The sequence below is a fragment of the Pleuronectes platessa genome, chromosome 22 (assembly GCF_947347685.1).
Source record: "Pleuronectes platessa chromosome 22, fPlePla1.1, whole genome shotgun sequence".
Lineage (NCBI taxonomy): Eukaryota > Metazoa > Chordata > Actinopteri > Pleuronectiformes > Pleuronectidae > Pleuronectes > Pleuronectes platessa.
In genome coordinates, this window is record NC_070647.1 from 5,453,844 (window position 1) to 5,459,887 (window position 6,044).

Consider the following 6,044-nt stretch of genomic DNA (forward strand, 5'->3'; position numbering starts at 1 on the left):
CATGATAATGAGCAGCAGTAAACTTGCCAAAGGGTGCATGGGCCTGAAGATGTCAAATTTTGATATACTGTTTACGTTCTATTGTCCTGTCAGTGGTGGCGGCGTCATGGTAGACGGACACGTTTTACTGTAACCTTCCTCCTTCTCAGGTGTTCATGCCAGGCTCTCAGCCATGACTCGCTTCATTTTGCTCAGTTCTCTTGTGGTGCAGGCGAAACCCTCTATGAAAATATCTCATGCTCTGAGGTATGTCACAGCTGGGATTCGGTGCCACCAGTTTCAATTGCAATTTTCTCCCTTGTCAAAACCCACAGAACTCATGGAGGAGATGTTTCAGAGTGTGAATAACTGCATCATTTGTGTTCAGTATCTCACAATATGAGAGGGAAAAAAGTATTCTCAGCTGGTTTCCAGGACAATACACTCTGATTTGTTCATACATCTAGAAATCCTTAACCTACGTTACAGATGGAATTGTCTGTGAGGGTTTCGGAGTGATTCGTCTGTCAGGCAGCACCAGTCTGAGTGTTACTAACTCCAGACTCACGCTGCTCAGCATCCGCTCTCTCTGAGCAATGTCTGGCAGAGGCCCAAAGGTCAGATCTGTCATCCAACGCTTTTCAATGAGAGTAAGCCTTCCCACGTGCGCCATTCCCTGTCAGAAACTCGTAAGTGAATGTTTCCCTGAGTCATCCAGGCCGTTTAGTGTATGAATAGACACGGGACCATATGACTGGAGTTGTTCGCGGATGATTTTCTCATCCTGCAATGTTTCATTACACTTCATCACTCTGATACCTGAGAGCTGCGAAGTGTAACTGGTAAGACACTGGTGGTTGGTGAGCATCTTCAGAGCAGCTGGAGGGATACCTCTGTGATAGTCACAGGAACCTTGCTGATGGGTGAAACATAAATGCCTGAAGTTTGATATGGAGGGGGCAGCACTGGGAAACAGTGGTAAGCATTCTAATCCTAGTACTCAAGATTCCTTCCTCATTCCAAAGACACGCAGATTGTGGTTAGGTTAATTGGAGACTCTAAATTTGACCATTGGGGTTTCTGTATAGCTGCGTTCAGACATGCACTGAACTCCAGAGATCCTCAGCAGTGTCTCCAGAGGACGTGTATGTGTGAACGCAGCTGTCCAAGTGAGAGCCTCCAGAGTTTCAGCTGACTTTCTCCGCCTGGCCGATGTGAGAACACAGGAGATCCTCTGAGGATTTGACTGCGAGGATGCAAAAGACGCAAAATGAACAAAAGAAAACAGTAATTTTAGGATATTAAAAGGTGGAGCCATACATGTAGAAGACACAGATGAAGATAGTTTAGGTGGCATCAAGCTCTACAAATACATTTGACTTGACAATAGTGATTCAATCTGCAGTTGTTTCAATACTGGCATTTGGCATTTTTATTTCTGATTATGCCACAAAGCTATAGTCTAAATCGTGTCAAGGTCAAAATTGGCAATGACAAACACTAAGAAAAGAAACTGACAAACTACATCCAAATCATCAATTTATCCTATACGAGGCTTTTCATAGTAAATATGCCGCACTTTACTAAATGCAACTTTTTTAAGTGTAACTTTTGCAGTGTCCCCCCGGTCTACTTTATTTTCAGTCAGGATATTATTTTGTGCGATCATCCGTCAGTTTTTCGAGGTGTGAACTCGCTGACTTAAATGTTTAAAATAACAGGGAAGGTCCTTCTCTCAACAAAAATCCTGTCCGCTGAGTTTGCATTTATGGTGGCAGCCCGGGCCGGCAGCAGGGTATCTGATAAACCTTCACACTGAACTGCATTCTGGGAGCCACAGTCTGGGTGATGTAAGTTTATTTAAATTGCACCGAACAGATGACTGAGCACTTTTGGGGGGATGTGCAGTCACTGCTGCATGATAATGAGAACTGGGTTCCATTTAAAACGTGGTACAGGCTACATGCCGGCTCCATCACTGCTCAGGACAAGGGTTTGAATCCCTCAGATGGGATGACGCTAAATGAGAGTCTGAAAAGAAGTTATCGCTAAAGACGTATAAAGCCAGAGTTGTACAGGTGTTAGAAGACTAGTGGGAAAGTCTGGTTTGACAGATCTTGATCATTCTCTCCTCTCTGACCACAACAATAGAACATTCGACTGAAAACCCTGCAGGGAAACTTTATTTCATCTTTCTTTGTTTCATCGCTGCCTCAAAACTCTGCAACTCTCTCCCTCCCATCATCTGATTCTTCCCCTCAATAGAAATGTTCAAAGATAATCTGAAACCACATTTAATTCTTTAGCCTTTCAATGTGCCTACATTGCTGTGTTGTTTAGTAATATGATTGCTGTTGTTATCATTATATTTTGAAAAGCACTTTAGATCAACAATGTGTTTAAAGTGTCATATAAATAGAGTTGAAGTTGAATTTTTTTGCTATCCAAGGTTTAGCTTCAGCCCTGTTACACACGTACAGCTTTATTTCCCATTAGCTGTATCAGATTGATAGGAATTTAATCAAATTATAACTGGTTTCACTTGAATAAACCAGATCATTAAACAACATCACCCTCTGTTCGATCCCCCATGTGCAAGAGAGTGAACTGACACTGAGCTGGTACACTGTATGATAGACAAGTCCTGCACATACTGTAGATGCTGTGTGAATGAGAATGGGTGCATGGCGAAACTAGTCTAGAAAAGACTAGAAAAGCACGACATGAATTCAGACCATTTACCAAAACACACAAATTACAAATAAAGTTATATATCCAGAATTGGAATTTCAGTTTGAGAGAGGTTGTAAAAATACATCTCCGAAATATTCATTCATGAGCATTTGTTTATTCGATTTCCAGTTTGGAATTCAAGCTTTATTGTATTAAGATAAAACAACACTACCAGTTATATTAAAGTTTCAAACTACTATCTGAAATGCTGTCCCACATTCTGATCTGTTCATGCAGAGTTTCTCTAATTTCAAAAGCACAAATGGTCCTCTGCCCACATGCTGTAGCTGCCTCTTTGTATCTTTTCTCTGGAAGGTGAACAAAGTCACAAAGGACACACACTAATATAATGTTGTAGTAATTAGTCTTTCAAATTTAGCTATCACTACAGGCTTATTAGAAGTACCTGCGATTTAAAATGTCAGAGAAATGGTTTAACTATCTGCTTTTCCTGCTCTCACGCTGAAACCCGACTGATGTTTGGAATATAAAATATGTGTGTAATAGCTTTGCCTTGGGGGAGATAGTGAGTGATACACAGTACTTTGGAAAATAAATCAGACTTTGCTATGATTCTATTTATTTTGATGTTATGTTTTAACTGTAGATTTTGAATGTTTTAAATATTATTAAAAAAGGTTGTTAGGTCTGTCTGATTGGTTGGTTGGTTGGTGATTGTTTGGTGGGTTGGTTGATTGGTCTGTCAGCTGGTGATTGTTTGGTTGGTTGATTGGTTGAATGTTTGATTGACTGCAGGGTTATAGCTGGTTGGTTAGAAGGATCATTGTTTGGTTGGTTGATTGGATGGTTGGTGATTGGTTGGTTGGTTGGTTGAAAACCCCTTCCATTGCTGTGGAGCTCTTTTTCTCAGTGGCACTGCTGAAACATGGTGGAGTGTTACCTGATGGATGAGTGGCAGTTCCTCCTGATTGTGTTTCCTGTGAGGAGTTACTACATCCTGCTTACTGGAAAGAAACAATGTTACGATTTTTGCACACTTGTCAACGCGTTGCTCTTCATTTGATAATTATTTGGCTGAGACGTGTATGCCCTCGGCGGCAGAGAGTCCTTTCTCTGTTAATAATTCAGGGAGATGGTGAAACTTTAATTTTGGACTCGAATGCATTCGCAGTTTCTATCTGGTGTGCATTTCCCCTCCTCGCAGGTCACTGTCCTTGTGTTCAAACAAAGCGGAACTATTTATACACTTATAAAACTTGATAGCCCGTGTGTGTTGTCGTGAACAATGCAACAGCAGATTCTAGAATGAAACGTCCTGACTGAAGTACCTTGCTCAAGGAGGGCTGTGACATTTCAGTTAACATTTAGAGGCCCGTCCAATTAATATGAGCACGGGTGTGTTTCCAAGCCCGGCCCACTTAACAAATGAAAATGTATTTCCCGATCACCTCAAAACAACAGCTCTCTTAATACGCTCGACTTGCTCTTTTGTCTGATAACTCCCTTTACCTCTCAGCATGGCTCCTATCACACAAACAGACCCACACAGTTCTATCAGAGCTAAATGCTGTTTAATTACTGTGAAATCTGGGCTAATGCATCATTTTCTAGGTCCAGCAAAAACTGCTCACATCTGTTTTGTAGATATTCAACTAGTCGGTTTTAGTCATGATTTATTAGAGGACTATTATCAATGGAAAATAACTACTTTTTTTTATTTCATGAACTTAAAAACTATACACAAAACAAAAAGATTCATCATGTAAGTTAGTGTAAACGTTGGGGTTTTGTGTCTGTGGGTGTTTTTTCTGTTCGATGGAAAGGCCGGACCGCAGATCTGTGTCAACCAAAACTTAAATAACAGTGTCAAACAGAGGTATTTGCAATGTCAAATACTCTCCCATGGAATAGAACAATAGAGAGAGGAGAGCTGAAGTGGGGACACACCCGTTATTAGGAGGGGTCCCCCAAATGTGGGCATTGGAATTCAATAATTTACTAAATATTCTACATTGACAGTGCAGAACTATACATGCCAGATAATAACTACAGGAAAAAACATTTTGTGTATAAATATTAATCAGAAATCTATAAACAGAATTTGCATAAACTTTTGTATACAACTCACAAATACCTGCTTGACTTATGATTCAAATCATATACGAGTAAGCTCTTAACATTTAGTCCATTTTCATTCTGAGGGACAGTGTTACTTATGTCGGCGCTGTGATGTGCACATTGACGCCTCCGTGACCTTTGCCCCTGGTGGATGAGTCAGTAGCCCCCTAAGTCAGTGGAAAGCGATGACCCAGATATAAGAGGTGACGCTTGGTTATTGGAGATCTCCTCAGTGAAAGCTGAGCATGTGACATGGCTCTTTTATGTTTGAAAACGTTCTCCCTCCAAACACACACACATCCACACTATCCCACTGGTGGTGCATCAGAAATACCACAGCAGCTGATAATGAGTTCCTGGCATTACGCTCATTAATTTCATACAAGAAAATTCCATTCTGTTCTAGATGTGTTATGAGGCATGTGGTAGCTTATCTCTGCACTCGTGTTGTACAAGCTCTACAAGACAAGACCCATGGTCCAACTGCCCAAACATAAAGGTTTTATGGTCCTTGACAAAGTTGTGTATTAAAACTGAAATGACAGAGGTGTTATTTAGATGGGATTCAGTTGTGGTTGGGAGCATACAGGGAAAGTTACTTTGCAGGAATGGTCTGAGAGGTTTATGGACATTTTTATACATTGTTAATGATCATATCCCAAATATTTCATGAAGGACAGAGCATTTTAAAACAAACCTAAACTAAGGGACTAAAGGACAGCTCACTATCTTTTTGCAAGAGATTTCATCCAGTTTTGCACTGTGGATGGAGTTAGCTGCAGTTTTCATGGAGAGTGGACCTGCTGGTGTTTGTCCAATTGCATGGGCGAGAGAGAAAACTCACAAGAAATATATTTCTCTTTAGCAACAAAATGATGTGGGAGTATTACGCCAGAGCCTGTAGGGAGGCACCAGCTATAAAAGCAATAAGCTGTAATAAATAGTTGTATAATTTGTATATGAGATGGGTGACCTCATTATCAGAACTTCAAATTTGCTATTGTCAGGACTGAAGTCTAATAATAGCATCTCAGGCTAAATATTGTTCCTAAGAGTGATGGCAGAGCCTCCATTAGAAGGAGAAATGACACCCGTTTCTTAAAGCCACCTGGCAGAGCAGCACAGGAACACATCTCACGGCCTGCAAACTGTATCTTGCCACAAGCAGAGCCCCCTGTCCACACTGTGACGCCCCCTAATGGGCTTTTTAATGAGACCATCAAATGCAAATGGGACCTTGGTTGTGACTCCCG